Below are 20,158 nucleotides of genomic sequence, written 5' to 3'. Positions count from 1 at the left end.
AATACAACTCATTTCAATACAATTTTCACAACACTCTCATCAATTCTCTCTACAATTACCTCTACAATTATCTACAACTAAATCTCTCTATATAAATTATATACTTAAATTTTGTTATACAATTTATATTATATACTTAGATTTATAAAAAAAATTATATACCTAAGTATTTATTACAATTTATATTATATAGCTTTGATTTTTTAAGAATTATATACCGTATTTATTACAATTTGTATTATATAGTTTTGATTTTCTAAAAACATATATACTTAAAGTTTTTATTGCAATTTTATATTATATAGTTTTGATTTTATAACATGTCTAGCGAGTCATCATATCACCGAGGCTCTCGTCAAAGTTTGAGTCATCATATTATATGATTGAATCTTTCTCAATATCCCAATTTTGAGGACACTGAAATCCCTCCAACATATTCATATCAAGCACCAACATTCAACTTCACTCAAGAAGAGATGACCCAATTAAACCGATTTGCCCAGATCATCCCTTGCATTCCAAAACGACCACAATATTATACACAACAACAACCACTACGACCACTACCACAACAACATGCCTCTACCTCACAACCACCTCGATCTCCAGTTTACGAAGACACGTATATGACATATCAAGAAAGACTTAGTAGATTTCAACGAGAGTCACCTCCTCCACCCGAAGAAAATCCACAAGCCAATCCTGAAGAAAATCCACAAGTCAATCCCGAAGAAAATCCCCAACCTACACAACAAAGGAGAACAAGAAAATCTCATTTTGAAATGTGGAAATGAAAAAATGTGGGGAGATCATCAACGCTGACGATATGGGTCAATGGACTTCTGGACTGCACCACCACTACAGGATGTGTGTCCAGGCCGGGTCTTCTTCTCAGGTAAGTACACATGATCCTTTGGAATTTAGAAAAGAACTTGTTAAATATATAGTTTCTACCGACCAAGCATTTTCACATGTAAAAGATGTAGGATTTGGTAGATTTGTGCATTATTTAGTTCCTTAAATTCAAATGATTTCTAGTACTCCATTCATAACTAGTAATCCATTCCAGACTAGAAAATTAGTTAGTTCGCTTCTTGACAACCTCGTATATGCTTTTCGTCTTTAGGTTATCTATTATTATATTTCAAATAAACTGGGGTCTAACTGTTGATGTTGGGCTTCGTCCTCCATCTAACGCACAAGGAATTTGGCCAAATACAAGTTAATTGGGCCAAGCCTATGCTTATGGGCTTTAGGAGGTTTAGTCAGCGCACCAGCCGATGGCAGGATCGATTTCCAGCTCGAGATAACTGCCTCCTGAGACCCGAATATCCAGAGCTCGTCAGCCAGATCAATCCGTAACTGCCCCTCGCACGAATAGGTCTCCCTAAACAGGTGTCCAAATATGCAGTAGTGAGTTCTAACTGACACATGACGTGTCCCGAACAACCCGGAGATCAAATGTCGTCTTCTCATACTATAAATATGCAACAATTAGGCCCATTTTTGGAACGATACTTTCCAGCTATTATCATTGTTATCGAAATCCAATCTTTGTACAGTTCACATGCGATCTTAATACAAAAAGCCCCGGGCTATTCTTACATTATGTTTTCATCTTTATTTAAATTACGCATTTAATCTCTAGTTTTTCTAGAGATCGAATTTAGTCTTGTTACAGAGAGTTGAGGCCCATCTATAAATCTAAATCGACCCATTTTAATCGCATCAACAATGGCCCGAAATGTACATTCGATCCCGGTTTCAACGATTTTATCGGAATCAATATTTAGGAACTCAGGTCGCATCATTGACGATCAAAGATAGAGCTTGAACCCGAAATAGTCGAGGCACTAACCGTTTACAAAGATTGCTGCCAACACGAAAGACATTCTCAAGAAACATCTACTTAACTTTCTCTGTCAAAGTAAGTCCCATTGTGGCAAATTTTGATGCTTTGCAAAAACTGACTTTTGTTCGCCATTGCTCTTGAAACTCCATAAATAAGATTAAGAATGCAATAAAAAAAATTATGGAAGGCCTAATGTATTTAAAATATTGAGAGGATAGTAAAAAAAATTGTTATTACGATTCTATTATACCTTATTTTTAACCATAAATTACAAAAGATTATGTCATGTCTTCTGGCATGTGTAAGGCATAATTTTAGTAAGGATTATTCTTTAACTATAATCTCCTCAATACTTTAGAACCAAAATACAATAAGTCAAAATTAATCTAAAAGTATGACTTCTATATATGTTTAGTGTTGATGTTGAGCTTCGTCCTCAAGATAACAAGAGAGTGATTCGGGCCAATACTAGGAAATTGGGCTCAAGCCCACATATTTGTGATAACAACGGCGCCAGCCCGATAAGATATTCAAATATCAGCTCGAGATAACCGCTCCCTGAATACTCGTAGATGCGAAGCCGGTCAGCCTGGACGATCCGTAACCGCTCCTCATATGAACAAGTCTTCAAACGACATGTGTCCCGAGACGTAGTAGTGAGTTTCAACTGACATACTGTTGGAATTAACGCTTCGAGCAAGCGGCGGAAATTTTTTTTTCTTTTAAACAAGTAAAACGATTTTACTAGCCTAGACAAATAGCAAGCACATGTTTATATTTAAATTAAAACTATTAAAGAGCATTACTCGTTTACTAACCTTTGTGAAGCTTGAACGTTGAGAAGCCTTAGGAAGGCTGAAGCGTTCGCCTCCCCGCGCAGCTCGTCTTTCTTCGTTCTTCGGGAACTCGAGTAACCATGAAAGTTTCTATCACATGAATCACTCGAGAAAAGAAGGAATTAGTGTGTGGACACTTTTAAACACGACGACTCAAGAACAAGTCTAAGAGTCGAAGAGCTAAAACACTAGGTCAAATGTGGACCTAGGTGCTAAAACAAAAATGAAAAGAACAAGAAAGAGAGAGAGAGAGAGGGAGAGGGGCGGCCAAGTCTAGAGAGAGAAGCTCTCAATCTCTAAAACTTTGGATGAATAAAATGAGAGGAAAGAGCGCTCTATTTATAGGAGAGAAATTACCTTTAACAAAGTAGTTTCCTCTTTTATAGAATATCACATATTCATGAGAAATATTTGCTCTGCTTCCCTTTAAGTCACACGGCCAAGTCCTTCTAGAAGGCCTTGGATTTGTTTCCTCTTCTTTCTTCTCCCTTAGCCTTGGCCGCCCAAATGGATTTCCTTCTAGAGGAAATTTGTTTCCTTTTTTTCTTTTGGCAAGTATCTTCATACATCAATGCACAAAATAAACTCTCTTTCTCTTGGGTTTGGGTGTGCAACATCTTCTAGAAGTGTCTTCTAGATTTTTCTTCATATGTTCATGACAACATAAGAAAAGCCCATTAATAATTTTCATGTAAAATTCCATGAAATGAAATTAATCCTCAAGGCCCAAAAACTTATCATGCCCGAGTGGTTTATTTGTCATCATATGACAATGTCAAAAAATTTATTGACATTCATTTCATCCTATGTCCAAAAAGACAAAAATACCCTTTAGACAATTTTCGTAAAACTTGTCTCGTTCTTGTTTTGACTTAGCTTCTAGTTTAACTAATCCTACTCGATATGATTTGTGACAGTGACTTCATGAATCCAAATAATCAAAGCTTGAGCTAACATACTTGGACTCAAACATTTACAAACCTTGTCCAAGTTTAGCTTAATGTCAACTGACTCCACTAAAGAGTTGACACTGAGAATCTCTCGGTTCAAATGAATTTATTTTCCACTCAAGAATACAACTTAATTGTGATGAGTGGATCCACTGAATATTATATATGTTTACCCTTCATGAATATCATCAGCTAATCGGGATTTACAAAATTACTATTTTACCCTTCTAGCTTTTATTTCCTCAACTCCTTTGTCGCTTGTGAATAAGTTAGAAACAATGTATTGATTAGGAGCTAACAACTCACATTGATTCATCCAAAAGAGTCATGACTCAATTTGGACACTGGCAGGTTCATTTATTCACATTCCAAGGAACAAAGCATGAGGTGATATACATTGCATTTCAACAATCTTGTACATGAATTCCATATCTATGAGATCTTCACAAAGTTACTCATGACATCTTCATAACTTAGTACTTCACCAATAGGTCATGTTTAGAATCACATAATGAATCCAAACTGTGACTTTCTCAAATGAGATTATGTAAGCTATGAAATGACATGTCTCATTTCAGGATTGAGGTAGGCATGATGCAATTCATACATAGTGACTTTGAGACATAAGAGGTTAAATGGTTTGTTCTTATTCTGTCTCTAGAAGTGCACTAGTGAATTCAGTACCTTCAGAAGATACCTAGAATAACTATAGAGTCTCAAACTCTCAATGTCCCATAACCAGACATCATAGACTCTCATAACAATCGTACTGAGATCAATAGTCCTTTGATCCTTAGATTGTGAATATGCAGTTTTAAGCAAACCATGAAGAGCTTGTTCATGCAAATCTACATTTGTCTCTTCATATGTTGTTAGGTTTGTTTAAGGACTAAAGACTATAGATTGTCTTAAAGCTTCAAACAGACAAGGAAGAATGAATGAACGTTTAAACTTTTATTAGTGATTTAGCATTTACAAGCAAGAGACATCGTGAGACTATATTACATCAAATGTACATAAATAGAAACTACTACTCTTCTTGTGGGCATCATTGACAACACATACGACGTGTCACCCGTAATCTGGAGCTTGCGACCTCATTTCTAGTACTATAAATATAAGATAATCAAGTCTATGTTGGACACGATTACTTTATTCCCATTTTTACTCTACAATCTTGCAATGCTTGTCTTCCAATTTAAATCTTTGTAATACTTTGAGCGATTGTAATAAAGTAGCCACGAGCTTAATTTACATATTATTTTCTTGCCTTTATTTATTGCTGAATTCGTCTAGCTTTTCGTTTTGGTCTTGCAACGGAGAATTGAGGCCCATTTACAAATCTAAATCGACCCATTTAATTTTCCAAATTATCGTGACTGCTTTGGTGTGATTTATCACATCAACAGTTTGGCGCCGTCTGTGAGAATCATATCAATTTTCCTTACACTTCAAGGCCAAATTCTTACAACACCTTATTTCTTATATTTCCGACCCCATGTTATCGTCATCTCCGACAACTCCCGCGTTCGGCTTCAAACTGATTCCAGACCGTGAGTCCCTAATCGAGAGAGACGCGACTCAGGAGCAGTCGTACCAGACCGTGACACAAGAAGTATCAACACTTTCCTTAGGTACAGAGTATTGGAATTCCGTAGCGACGCGGTAGGTCTCCCGTCGGCTGAATCCAATCCGAACGCCACAGGATCCAGCAGGCCGGGAAGGAAATTCCTACCTTTAATTTAGTTGGATTTTTCTGGAATAGAAATGACTCCCAACCCTAACTGAGGGGAAATTCCAACTGATCTTCCACCTCCGCCTTGCAAAATCCCGCAACACATGAGGACCCCTGGAGGTGTTCCTACCCCGTCGAGAACTCGCGAGTTCAACCGAGCCCGCGTCCCGTGAGCGGAACGCTTTATGAGTCGACCTAACTCGCCCATGAACGCGGGACGCCAAATCCCGCCCAATCGAGCCGGAGAAATTTGAAACCCGTTTTGGCCTGACCAGCCAAACATTGAGTCCGCCAAAGCTCGCGAGCTAACCCCGCTTGAGACCCGATAAGACCGTGATGAAATTGCCTTGTTACGACGGACCATGGTCGAAACCAATGCAGGGTAGCAGACGCAAGTTCAGAACGCCATGAGCGCAGCCCCCGAAATCGATCGCCTGATCGAAGAAACTTATCGTACCCTGTTCATTGAACGGATTACGAGCGTTCGGATCAGGGATGCAGGTAAACTCAAACTCCATTTTTACAAGAGTAAGACTGACCCCGAGGCACATATGACCGCGTTCAGAATCGCTGTCAGATGGGCTTACCTAAAAGACGACGAAAGAGACATAGGTCACTGCCGCCTCTTTGCAGAACATTTGATTGGCCCTGCCCTGGAATGGTTCTCGAAGTTTGAAGAAGAATCTATCGATAATTTTGACCAATTGTCGATGGTTTTCTTGAAGCATTATTCCATGTATCTGGAATCCAGTGCTTTAGATGCCGACCTGTGGTCGCTTCAGCAAGGGGCTCAAGACTCACTGAGTACTTTTATGCATAGACTCAAAGATGTCATGCCAAAAATCAGTGCCATCAACAGCGCGGGAGCGATTGCGGCCGTAAGAATACGCTCTGGCATGAATCACGGTTTCCGGAAGAACTAATCGTAAACCAGCCCGTCACAATAGAAGATGCTATGCATCGGGCAACGAAATGGGCCATTTCCGAGGAGGAAAAGGCGGCGCTGGAAAGAAAGTTTGCGGTCGCGAAGTTGACCTTGAACACAACAAATCCTTCAAACCAGAACCGTTGCCCATTCGCGCCTAAAAAGCGCCACGACGGGCCCAGACAACCATAAGGGAATCACCCCCAAAGTCAAGGGGGAAGGCCGAGGTTCCCCTCATAGTTCGCATATGTTGTTGCATGGGGAAACAAATGACCAGAAACTGCCCTGAGGACCAACACATGGACACAAGACATGTCCGCCTACTGCAACCATCACAAAAATTGGGGACACAAAATGGAAGATTGCAGACCGGTACGTGACTATCTTGCCGCCATGTTTACCTGATGAGAGGTAGGAAATGTGAGCTTAAATGAGCTTCCCTCTCCTCAAGGTGGGCCATCACTTGGAAAGCGTGAACGCCCCGAGGAAGGATCATCTCCCCCGACAGAAGCCCCGAAGAAAAGAGATCCTGGCTATGCAAAGAGTCAATGAATTCTATACAGGCTCACCAACGTCGAGCCATCGCAAGTACCGTAAAATATCCCACAAACAGGCTCGACGACCTGATCGAGTTCAAGGATAATGAGTCTTGGTCGTTGGATGGCCCCCATGATGACGCGCTTGTCTTGACCTTAGACGTATTGAACTGTAGAGTCTCTCTAATTCTCATCTACAATGGAAGTTTTGTCGACGTCATCTAGGTGAGAACCTTCCAAAAGATGGATAAACGAATTCGGTGGAATTCACCGGATTCGATGAGATGTCAACTTCTACAATCGAATCCATAAAGCTGGTCGTCTACGCAAGCAGCAAAAACAAGCTCGTGGAATTTGTCGTGTTGAACTGCCCCTCAGCATTCAACATGATCTTTGGGAGGCTGTGGATTCACTCCATGAGAGCTGTCCCATCAACGTCCTACCAGTGCATTTGTTTTCCGACTTCGAAAGGGGTGAAGGGAAAATAAAGGGAATCAATCGGTAGCGTGATCGTGCTACCTAAGCGGTAAAAACTAGGACACCAGCCCAATCAATAGCAATTAATGGTTGTCAGTGAACCCAGCGCACCGATTGAGCATGACGAAGGGGATAACAAGCGTGGGACTCAAGATCACCCACGTCTCAAACTTACTACCTCGATTCAAGTCGACGGGTCAGACTCAAAGCGAGTAGTAAGGATAGATTCATAACTGAAGGGCGAGATAAGGCGTCAGCTCATTCGTTTCCTAAAAGCGAATAAGTCGGCCTTTTCTTAGACCACCGAAGACATGCCGATGATTGAAGTTAACATCACATCCCACCAGCTGAATGTCGATCCAAGTTTTAAACTGGTAGAGCAGAAGAGACGCAAGCTCGGCCTGGGCAGGGCCAAAAGCAGTCAACGATGAAGTAGAACGGCTCCTGAAGACAGGATCAATCCGGGAAATCAAATACCTAGACTGGTTAGCCAAAACAGTCGTTCGAAAGAAAAAGAATAGGAAATGGAGAGTGTGCATAGATTTCAAAGATCTCAATAAAACATGCCCGAAAGACAGTTTTCCCCTTCTGCACACCGATCGGTTGGTTGAACCAACCGCCGACACAAGATGTAATCTTTAATGGATGCATTCTCCGGATATAACCAGATCTTGATGCACCCCGATGATCAAGATAAAATCACCTTCATCACCGATAGAGGAATCTATTGCTACAGGGTGATGCTATTCGGTCTAAAAAACGCGGGCGCCACTTACCAAAGACTCGTGAATAAGATGTTCGAGCAGAAACTAGATAAGACCATGGAGGTCTACATCAACGATATGTTGGTGAAGTCCGGTTCAAGGTACTAAACCAATATCAGATGAAACTAAATCATGCGAAGTGTTCATTCAGGGTATCATTAGGAAAATTCCTAGGCTACCTAATAACCCAGCGAGGCATCGAGGCGAACCCCAACCAGATCTTAGCACTGACAGGGATGCCTTCGCCTAGGAACAAGCGAGAAGTACAAAGATTGACCGGGAGAGTGGCGACATTAAATGGTTCATCTCGAAATCAACAGATAAGTTTCTTCCATTCTCAAAATGTATCAAGAAAAATACCAGGAATGACTTCAAATGGGACGATGCTTGTTAAAAAATATTTTCAGCAGCTGAAAGAATATGTGGCTTCTCCCGTGCTGGCGAAGCCCGTGGAAGGAGAACCCTTATATCATTACGTTGATGTGTCACCCGCCGCTGTTAGTGGCGTACTGGTAAGGGAAGAAGTAAGGACCCAAAAACCTATCTTCTACATCAGTAAAACATTCGAACACGTGGAAACTCGATACCTTGCCATCGAGAAATTGACACTGGCCATGGTGGTATTAGCAAGGAAGTTGCGACCATACTTTCAGTCGCACCCTATAGTCGTAATTACCAACTATCCTCCACAGTCCAAACCAGTTCTAAAGGTTGACAAAATGGGCGATCGAGCTGTCAGAATACGATATAGAATATTGGATGAGAACTTGCGCGAAGTCACAAGTCCTCGCCGACTTTCTCATCGAGCTCCCGACCGACCATGAGGAAGACCTAAGGCCATACAAAGTTTGGACACTCAACGTGCACTACTAGAAATTTGGCCTCTAACTACTGCCGAACGCTGTAGTCATTTTAAATCCACTACAGTTTACTGACTGTCATCTATTGCACTGGAGTCTTATCTCTTTGATTATGACTCTAGTGTTTGGCCGTAGTATATCTGTTTTATAAGACTGTAGTTAAAATATATAACTACATTGTTTAGATGTAGTCTTACTAGTGGCATCTATAAATACTACAACGTTATGTTGTAGTTATATAGAACTCAATTACATAAGATAAAAAAACTACAGTTTTAGCAAGTAGTCTTAATTGAGTCAATTAGACAGACTACGGCGTTTTTGTGGCATCTATTGCACTGGAGTCTTATCTCTTTGCCTATGACTCCATTCTTTTCTATTGAAGACTACATCTGTAAAATGTAGTTGTTGAAGTTAAGAGTGTATAAACACTACAGCTTTAGAAAGTAGTTTTAATTAATTGAATTTGACAGACTACTGTGTTTTTGTGGCATCTATTACACTGGAGTCTTATCTATTTGTCTATAACTTCAGTCTTTTATGTTGAAGACTACATCTTTTAGGTGTAATTTATATTCATGAAGTTATATTTTAACAATATAGACTTCATCTTATTTATGTAGAGAATTTTTTTTACTAAAAATATATATTTAAATAAATATAAATAAAATACATTTATAATAAATAAATATCCAAAAAACACCTAATAATTTCCAAAAAAAAAAAACTCATATTTCAATAAATCAATCATAAATCTCATTTCATTACAAGTATGTCAAACACACAACAAATTCCAAAACTTCCACAACAAATTACAAGTATGGCATTCAAAAGTCAAGACGTTCACAAAATGTACCAAATCATTATGGAATTGGAGACCTCACCTTCTCGGAGCTCGTTATTTATCAGAGATTTCACAGCGACGCTGCCGGGGAGACATGAGTTCGTGCGAAAATCCCAGTCGGAGTCTTAAGTCGAATAACCCGGAGGAATTACCTTGAATGAGTTCGTGCGAAAATCCCAGTCGGAGTCACAACTTTTACTTCTCTGTTTATACAAGAAAATGACAAAAACATCATCCACAAAAATAAATAATGGCGGGAGATGGAGGACACGATGTCGGAGGTGGCGGCCATTAGTAGGAGGCCAGCAGCTCTGCTATAATGTTCTGATTCCAAACACGTGCATAGAGAGTCATCGCCTGAAAGAATCAGTCAATCAAGGCAAAGATACACATAAACTAAGCAATTGAAGTAAGCAAAGTAACGACCTTTTTCAATAAAATAAAATCTACACACTTGATAGGACTTAACAAATTAAGGAAATATATATACACACTATAGTTGGATAAATATCAATATCTCAACACTAATATCACTATAGCAATCATTCAATAATATTTAATACAAACCAAACCAAAATCCCATACCAACTTCAAAGCAAGCAATAGAGCAATACACAGCCTCAGCATCATGATTACAGTAAGAAAGGCATATGAGGTTCAGAATTACCTCATAAAGATCAACAACTTCTCATAACTGCCCAACCTAACAACAATCAGATCCTTCTCACACATATGAGTAGAAATCATTAACTAATTAGTGCAAGAATGAGAAGAAAAGTAGACATCAAAGAAAAAAAACTAGTAGAACTCCTATGATTTCCAGGTTTTTGCAGAATTCCTTTATGAAGGCCTAAAGGAAGGAAAGAAATGATAAGCACAAACAGAGTTGTCAGTTTGTATAAACATGCATATTAGGGGAACGTTTGTTATTATGCGTTGACCATATAAAATTTAAAGAGGCCATATTTATACAAACAAAGACTCATATATGAGTGTCCATGGGGTTCCAATTTATCATTCAAACCTTGTAGCTTAAACATAGTAGTATTTATACTAATATGATAAATTTAAACATAGTAGCATTTAAAAACATAGTAGCAAAAACTAATGCAGCTTTGCACTGTCATTGATTTTGTGTACGGTTTCTAAGAGTGTCGGAATCTTATGCTGTAAGATTTGATTATTTAAAATATGATATCATTGGTTCAGTCTTCTGGTGGGTCAGCCTAGAGAATGACAAAGTTGACAACTAATCTCCTCTAAGCTTTTCCAATAATATGTCCAAAACTTGCAGTATAATAATACAATGAAGATACATAACTAAAGCCTCAAATTATACACTTTTTTTCAAGTTATTCGCAAAATTTAGCATGGCGGGGTTTCCCGTGGACGCTGGCTAGACCAGATACGCCCGGCGGACGCAAGCCTTTGAAACCCATTTGAAACTCGCTGCCTTTCGGCTCACGAGCTGGGCGGCGAGCGCGGACTCGGGACTCAACTCGAGGACTCATGTAGAGCCTGCACAAGGAGTTACGTGAAGAGTCGGCACGAGGAGTATCAGTCGACTCACGGACTCGGGACTCAACTCGAGGACTCATGTAGAGCCTGCACGAGGAGTTACGTGAAGAGTCGGCACGAGGAGTATCAGTCGACTCGCGGACTCAAAACTCAACTCGAGGACTGAACTCATCTCGAGGAGACATGTAGAGTCGGCACGAGGAGTATCAGTCGACTCGTGGACTCGGGACTCAACTCGAGGACTCATGTGGAGCCTGCACGAGGAGTTGCGTGAAGGGTTGGCACGAGGAGTATCAGTCGACTCGTGGACTCAGACTCAACTCGAGGACTCATGTAGAGCCTGCACGAGAAGTTACGTGAAGAGTCGGCACGAGGAGTATCGGCCGACTCTTGGACTCGAAATCGACTCGAGGAATGAACTCATCTCGAGGAGTTACATGAGGGGTCGGCACGAGGAGTATCAGTCGACTCGTGGACTCAGACTCAACTCGAGGACTCATGTAGAGCCTGCACGAGGAGTTATGTGAAGAGTCTCTCTTTGGGACCTCCGGCCTAACCACCGGCCCCTTGAGACTTTGTTATGCTTCTATTATTATTTTGTTTTTTTTAGTTGTTTTTTATTAAGCATTGATCCCTAAGCATTGATCCCCATTAGCCCCCCGAGTTTCTTGCGTTTGTGAGACGAAGGCCAAGAAATTCTCGTGTTGGAGGTATACAACAGTGTGTGTAGAATAATTCTTTATTGCAATAAAGGGGGTCGTTACAGGTAGTCATGGCACTTGGCCTTTTTTGAAAAAAGAAAATTACATTTTTGAAATAAAAGCGATCACGAAGTCGATCGAGCTCGGGCGTGAGCTTGAGGGTGGAAGCTGCGACAATCATGGCTTGCTAGCAGATGCGACGAATTCCTTGAAGTGCCCACTTTGAATTAGGGAATCAATTTGCTTCCTAAGCTGGTAGCATTTTGTCGTTGCGTGCCCGTGGTCTCGATGATATTCGCATTGTTTGCTCCTGTCTCTCGTCGCGGGGTCCATCTTTAAGGGGGCCGGCGAGCCTAGCTTCTCCATATGTAAGCTCAGGATCCGGTCGGGCGTCGCGTTGAGTGGGTCGAAGGATTGCTTCGGGGCCGGAGAAGGATGGTCGTTAGCGACTCGACCATTTCTACGCCTCTTCCTTCGCGAGCCGAGACCGGTGGACGGTGCCATGAGTGTGGCGGCGCGTTTCTTGTCGGATGCGCGGTCGGCAACGTTGGGTGGTTGACGTCCCAAGACGACTTCTCTCTCGATCCCGCGTTGGGCGTTGAGTTTTTCTCTCAAGTCGCTCCCATGAGATTCCCTTCGGGAATTGAGGCGATCTCTCAAGTCTCCGGCGGCCATCCCTATTACTTTAGGCGAGGGGGTATCATTCGAGTGACGTCCTCGACAGACGCCACGGCCATTGACGTCGTCACCTCCCTGGGGGTTTTGGACGCGGATGGTGAGCTTGGAGGGTCCCTTTCGGGACCTAGAGGCCGAGCGTCCCCGAGTGTTACTCGACACTTGACGCCTCGGCGTGGTCGCCCGAGGGTGTCCCCTCGAGGGCGCGTGCGCGTGCTCATTAGAAAGTTGACGTCTAGACGCAGTCGCTCGAGGGTGTCCCCTTGGAAGCGTGCGCGTGCGTCCCTTTTCATGAAGAGCGTGGTGGGGGTCGGTCTCGTTGGTTCTTGGCTTTGCCACGTAATCGGGGTCTTTCTCGTCGTGGTAGACATCGTCGACGTCGTTGGAGTCGAGGAGGTCGGCGATGAGCGCGCCGGTGACGCCGGGGCGGTCTAGGAGCTCGGCGAGCCTTCGGGCCGTGTCCTCTCGGACTGCGGCCGCGGGGTCATTCGTCGGGTCTCGGGGCTGGCTCTCATTATCATGAGGTTGCCCTTCGAGACGGTGCACGGGGCTTTGGAGGCCGTGCCTCGAGCTCGTCGCTCGGTTGGCCGCGGGGGTGACGGACAATTGACTCATCTCTCGAGAGTTTTGCCGTTAAAGGATGAAGAAGAGGGGTAGAGGGAATGCGTCGCCAAGGTCGAGAGATCCCCTCCTTCTAGCGCCAAAATGTTGTCGCTGATTTTCGGACAACAATTTAGGAGCCCAAAGTGGTTAGACCCAAGGCCAGACCAAGTGGTCTCACTTCGGCTCGAGCGTGTCGGACTTGGTATCCCAAGTCGTCCCTTATCTGTGAATGTCCCTTGAGTTTGTAAGAGTACCTGAAAAGGAGTAAAGAACAGGTTAACTAGGAAGGGAAAACAGAGGGGGTTCCTCTGTTTACCTCTCCGACGCTTAACATTAGTAGGATTGAGGTGGAGTATAGAGGTTTTAGAGGTGGTGAGAGGCCAAAGATGAGCGAAATGAGTGAAGTACGAGTTCAACAGCGTTTCGGGACTCAAAATTGGATTACGTGGACCAAGGGAGGGGCCGTGGTATTTATACGCGACCAAAGGAGCATTTTGGGCATCCCCTTGGCCGAAGGCCGGGTCTGAGTCGGCCATGGAGGAAGGCCGGGTCTGAGTCGGCCATGGAGGAAGGCCGCGTCTGAGTCGGCCATGGAGGAAGGCCGGGTCTGAGTCGGCCATGGAGGAAGGCCGGGCCTGAGTCGGCCATGAAGGAAGGCCGGGTCTGAGTCGGCCATGGAGGAAGGCTGGGTCTGAGTCGGCCATGGAGGAAGGCCGGCTTTGAGTCGGCCATGGAGGAAGGCCGGCTCTGAGTCGGCCATGGAGGAAGGCCGGCTCGGAGTCGGCCATGGAGGCGAGGGACGCCTCTGAGACGTGGAGGCCGAGCTGAGGTCGAGCTGAGGCCGAGGTCGAGCTCGTTAGGCCGAGGTCGAGCTGAGGTCGAGCTGAGCTCGTCACACCGAGGTCGAGCTGAGGCCGAGGTTGAGCTCGTCAGGCCAAGGTCGAGCTGAGGCCGAGGTCGAGCTCGTCAGGTCGAGCTGAGGCCGAGGTCGACCTCATGAGCCGAGGTCGAGTTGAGGCCGAGGTCGAGCTCATCAGGCCGAGGTCGAGCTGAGGTCGAGCTGAGGGCGAGGTCGAGCTCGTCATGCCGAGGTCGAGCTGAGGCCGAGGTCGAGCTCGTCAGGTAGAGGTCGAGCTGAGGTCAAGCTCGTCAGGTTGAGCTGAGGCCGAGGTCGAGCTGAGGCCGAGCTTAGGAGACCGAGTTGAGGCCGAGCTAAGGAGGCCGAGCTGAGGCCGAGTTGAGGCCGAGCTCAAGCTGGGGCCGAGCTAAGGAGGCCGAGCTGAAGCCGAGCTCATCAGGCCGAGGTCGAGCTGAGGCCGAGGTCGAGCTCATCAGGCCGAGGTCGAGCTGAGGCCGAGCTCATCAGGCCGAGGTCGGCCAAGGAGCTGGAGGCCGAGCTCATGAGACCGGAGGTCGGCCAAGGAGCTGGAGGCCGGCCTTGGGTCGGCCATGGGTCGGGGGAGTCCCGGGGTGGTCGCTATCGCGGCCGTCGCTGCTCTACCAGGCCGAGATGGACCGGTAACAATGGAGAAAGTATCAGCACAACAGCCTTAAAAACACCCAACCCTTAATCAAAATACTCAAAACTCAACACGAGTTTTGAACTTCTACAACTTATAATGATGTGCCCTAAATTATTTCTTTATTTATTTTACCCAAAAGAACCAAGTACATAAATGCAGCTATAGAAAGAACACACCAGTTTAGCGACGCGCAAGTAAAGAACAAGAATTTGGTTAGTGTAATTTGAATCCCCCAATTAGCGCATTTCCAAGCTACCTACTTTACTATACCCAACAAAGCTTCGTCAAAATCAATCTTAATTTGATTATAACCAAATACCCTTCGAATCCAAAACCCACACCGAACCCAAAAACAAATATTATCTCACAATGCCAGAGCAATCTCAACTAACCATAGGTCATTTAAATTCATTTTATTCAATAAGTTTTTTTCCTTCCCCAAATTATCAAGGGATGTGATGATAATTAAACCGAGAATGACGAAGAAGGAAAGTAAAAACAGAAGTGCCACGAACTACACATACACCACGAATTCAGGAACCCTAAGTCAAAGAATTTCAGATCAAGAACAACAACAAATCGAGCCCAATCTAACCCATATACCACGAAAAATCACAGAACAAGCAAGAGAAATCCAAAACCCCTAATTTCTAAACCTAAATCGAACTAAAAGAACGAAGAAAATTTCAAATAGAAACTCATACCTCTTATTAATGAACGAACCACGGACTCTTTGTCTCTCCTTAACCAGAAATCCGCGCTCAAGACCTTGTAAAGAAATGATACGGAGCCATAGACTAAGATTAGACGCGATTCAACTAAAGAAACGAAGATGAACGAAGGAAAGAGAAAGACGAAGAACAGAGGAAGGACGAGATCTCACCAACACAAGTCCGGCGACGCTCAACCCTCACTTACTTGCTCGCTCTCTCTAGCTCTCACTCTCAGAATCTCTCTGGCTCGCTCCCTCTAGCTCTCTTTCTTTTTCTTTTTATTCTTTTTGATGTTTTTACGGTGAAGCAAAGAAAATAAAGAAACTATTCAATTTGTCTAAGTGAATATAGTGTTGTTTCTATACTTAGTCAAATTTGAAGATTTCATACACTGTGTTAAACAAAATTATTAGTGGGAAATTTCCCTCCACACTTAAATAGTAAAATTTTGTTAATTTTTTATATTTTAAGTAGTACAACTCCATCTTTACCTTTGACTGTAGTGTAAATGTGCCAAAATTTTGTGGGAAATTTCCCTCCATTTTAAAATGGTGAAACTTTGATCATTTTTAATTTTTTTAGTAAAACCACTACTTTTTTATATAAGCTGTAGAGAAAAGTAGACCATTATCTACAGTTTTATATTCGATTAGAGTCTAATATAGGCCAAAAAAAAGGTGACCGTAGTCTGTATTCAAAGACTCCATTAAAAGGCTAAACTGAAGTTAAAAAAAAAAAAAAAACTGTAGTTGTATCCCATATTTCTGGTAGTGGTGGAGATGAGGGCATCCTCGAAACAAGGTGCCGGAATCGGACTTCGGCTTATTTCACCCACAAGAGAAGTACTGGAATAATCCATCCAATTGGGATTTACCGCCTCAAACAGCGAGGCCGTATACGAAGCCCTAATCAACGGATTACGTCTTACAAAAGGCATCAGAGCAAAGAACATAAAAGCATTATGCGACTCCCAGCTCGTATCCAACCAATTTAGTGGCTAGTTCGACGCGCGCGAAGAACATATGAAGAACTACATGACTATCGTCCGAGATCTAGCTGACCAGTTCGACAAGTTTGAACTCATCAGAATTCCCAGAGGAGAGAACATAACCGCTGACGCCTTAGCCGCGCTTGCCTCCACATTAGACCTAGGCGTGAAAAGGGTTATCCATGTGGAAGCGATAGAATCACCCAACATACCTATGGAAGTTAATTTCACAGCACTAGAAGAAACAGATTGGCGAACACCAATCACGAGGTACATATTACACGGAGAACTACCACACGATAAGCAAGAAGCTCGCAAACTGAAATCCATCAGCACGAGATATTGCCTCATAAACAGGAAGCTCTTTAAAAGGAGTACCTTCGGACCATACATGAGATGCCTAGGGCTAGATGAAGCAGACCAGGTCCTTAGTGAAATCCACGACGATGAATGTGGAAATCACACGGGAGGCCGATCCCTCGCTCTTAAAACCAAATAACAAGGGTATTTTTGGTCCACAATGCTAGCCGACACGTTGCAATGGTCTATGAAATGCGATAAATGCCAAATGTACGCATCCATAGTCCGACAACCCGCGGAAGAACTATCTTCCGTATCCGCACCTTATCCCTTTACAAAATGGTCGATGGATATAGTAGCACCTATGCCCCTAGCCCCATGTGGGAAGAGGTTCCTACTTATTCTCACCGATTATTTCTCTAAGTGGATCAAAGTCGAAGCCTTCCCAAATCGGAAAGACGTTTACGTGGAAGGCTTCATCTGGAAAAATATCATTTCACGCCACAGAGTCTCGAGGGAGATAGTGGGGGACAATGGATCCCTGTTTATCTCAACCCACTTCAAAGGATTCGGCAAAAGATGGGGAATAAGGCTAAGCAAGTCCACCACGCACTATCCGTAAGAGAATGGACATGCAGAGGCTGCAAACATAACCATCATTAGCAATCTCAAAAAGCGGCTCCAAGAGAAAAAAAAGGACGGTGGGAAGATGATCTCCATGGAGCACTATCGACATATAGAACAAGTCCCCGTCGAGCCACCGACGAATCCCCTTTTTCCCTGATATACGGCATAGAGGCCGTAATACCGGCTGAAATAGAAGTGCCAAGCCTAAGGAGAGAATCAGCTTGGCAAAACCAACCAACGAGTGGTGAAATGCTCCGAGGTGAGCTGGATTTCATCGAAGAAAGGCGCGACCTGGCATTAATCTGCGTCCAAGGTACTAATGGGCCGTAGCCCGGTACTACAATTCGAAATTTAGGGAAAAGTGATTCTCAGAGGGAAAGTTCGTCCTTAGGCGCGTGTTTCAAAGCACGGCCAAACCTAACTCCGGCAAACTTAGAACGAACTGGGAAGGGCTATACATGGTCACTTGCATGGTTAGGCCTGGAGTTTATGAGCTAGAAACAATAAACAGCATCGCGGTATTGCGCTCTTGAAACGCCCAAATTTAAGGAAGTACTTCTGCTAATTGGCAGCCCATCGAACTACGTCATGACTTGATCCCACTATGTGGGTACGTAGGCAGCCCGCAAGGGCACAGTCGCCCCGTTCCTCAACCCGCCTTATTCATGTCGAAACTCTCCTAAGTCCATTTCACTTTGTCGTCTTGAGGCTTTGAAGTGCAAATTCGTCATACGTCCGCACTCTTGTAAGATGAACCTTTTGCATAGACAAAGCCGATCTCCGCAGTTCGCATCACCAGACAAAGGGACTTAGGAATCTTAAAGCCAAATCCATTCGTTCGCACACATGGAAGCCGGGTCTTGTCCCGCAAAGATTTTTGACAAAGATAAAAAATTATGCTCAAACGAGCTCACCACACAAAAATAACACATGAGAATATATCAAAGAAAATTACTAACACCGTGCTGCCCCACCCAGGAAAAATAGCACAATGAATTGTTGATGTTGGACTTCGTCCTCAAGATAACAAGACATGGATTCAGCCCAACATAAGGAAGTTGGGCCCAAGCCCATAAATTTTTGATAACATGCCCAGGAAAAAGCGCCAGCCCAATGGAAGATTCAAACATCAGTTCGAGATAACCGCTCCCCGAAGACTCGCAGGAACAGAGCCAGTCGGCACAAACAATCTGCAATCGCTCCCCATACAAATAAGTCTTTGAATGGCAGATGTCCTAGAACAAAGTAGTAAACTCCAATTGACATAAGACGTGTCACCAGTCAACCCGGAGCTCGTAACCTAAACTCTAGCATTATAAATATAAAAAAATATAGCCTATGTATGGCACGTTACTTTTGATTCTCCTATCCTTGACTCTGCGATCTTCCAATTCAAATCGTTGTATTATTTTCAGTGATTATAATGAACAGCCCTGAGCTCGTTTTGTGTTTAGTTCTTTCTTTTAGTTAACTTTTACCATACATAATATTTGCCCAATTTTTCTATTTGGTCTTGCGACGGAGATTAGAGGCCCAGTTATAAATCTAAATCGACACATTTACTTGTTCAAGTTGTCGTGACTGCTTTGGTGTGATTTCTCACATCAACAATTTGGCGCCGTCTATGGGAAAATCATCTCTCCTTTTTCATCTTTCTAATCCCATGGCATCATCGTCTCCAACAACCCCCGCGTCCGGTTTGGAACTGAACCTGGAACTGAAGTCAATGCTGCAGGCTCTAATCGAGAGGGCCGCGGTCCAGGAACTGTCATACTAGACCGTAATGGGAGAAGTTTCCACGCTGACTTCTAGGAATCGAGCGTTGGAATTGCGATGCGGTAGGTCTCCCGTAGGCGGAATCCAACCCGAACACTGTTTGAATAGATCTAGGTTTAAGAAAAGTTTTATCGCTTCTAGCAAGCGGCGGAATATAAAAAATTTCTTTAAAACACATAAAACATTTTTACAACCTAGACAAAGTGCATGAACATATAATTTAAAATTTTCAAAACTACATTTAGTTTTTACTCGGTACCAACCTCGAATGGAGCTTGAACGTTGAGAAACCTTCGGTAGGTTGAAACGTTCATCTCCCCATGCAGTACACATCTCCCACTAGTCTTCTTGAACCTGTGAGCAACCAAGAAAGCTTCTACCACAAGAGTCTCAAGAGAATGGTTGGATTTAGTGTGTGGGCACTTTTAAACACGATGGCTCAAGAACAAGTCTTGGAGCCAAAGAGCTAAAATAAATGCTATGTCTAATGAGGACCTAGGTGCCAAAACAAAAAAACAAGATGGGTTAGAGTGAGAGAGAGAGAGAGAGAGAGAGAGAGAGAAGGGCGGTCAACTATTCTAGAGAGAGAAGCTCTCAATCTCTAAAATTGTGTGTTGTGAGTTCACTACTACAAAATTGATTTTCTGATGCGCAAGACTATCAGATGCGACTATTCGCATCTAAAAGTCGCATCTAAATAACTTTTAGATGCGATTAGTCGCATCGGATAGTTAATCAGAAGCCGAAAAAATTTGCTCAAATTGTCTTTTGATTTTGACAATCCGATGCGACTAGTCGCACCTGAAAATATGTTGAAACTTTCAGGTGCGACTGTGTCGCATCAGATAGTTTTAAAATTTTAGGCGGGCCTCATCTCCCCCTCTTTTATTTCATTAATCTGACGTGGCGAATGAAATTTTTATTTTTTTTAATTATAATCCGGTGCGACTAGTCG

This window comes from Urtica dioica, chromosome 1 (assembly GCF_054948205.1).
Source record: "Urtica dioica subsp. dioica isolate 48M chromosome 1, U.dioica_male_clone48M_v1_H2, whole genome shotgun sequence".
Lineage (NCBI taxonomy): Eukaryota > Viridiplantae > Streptophyta > Magnoliopsida > Rosales > Urticaceae > Urtica > Urtica dioica.
This window is presented reverse-complemented; position numbering follows the sequence as displayed.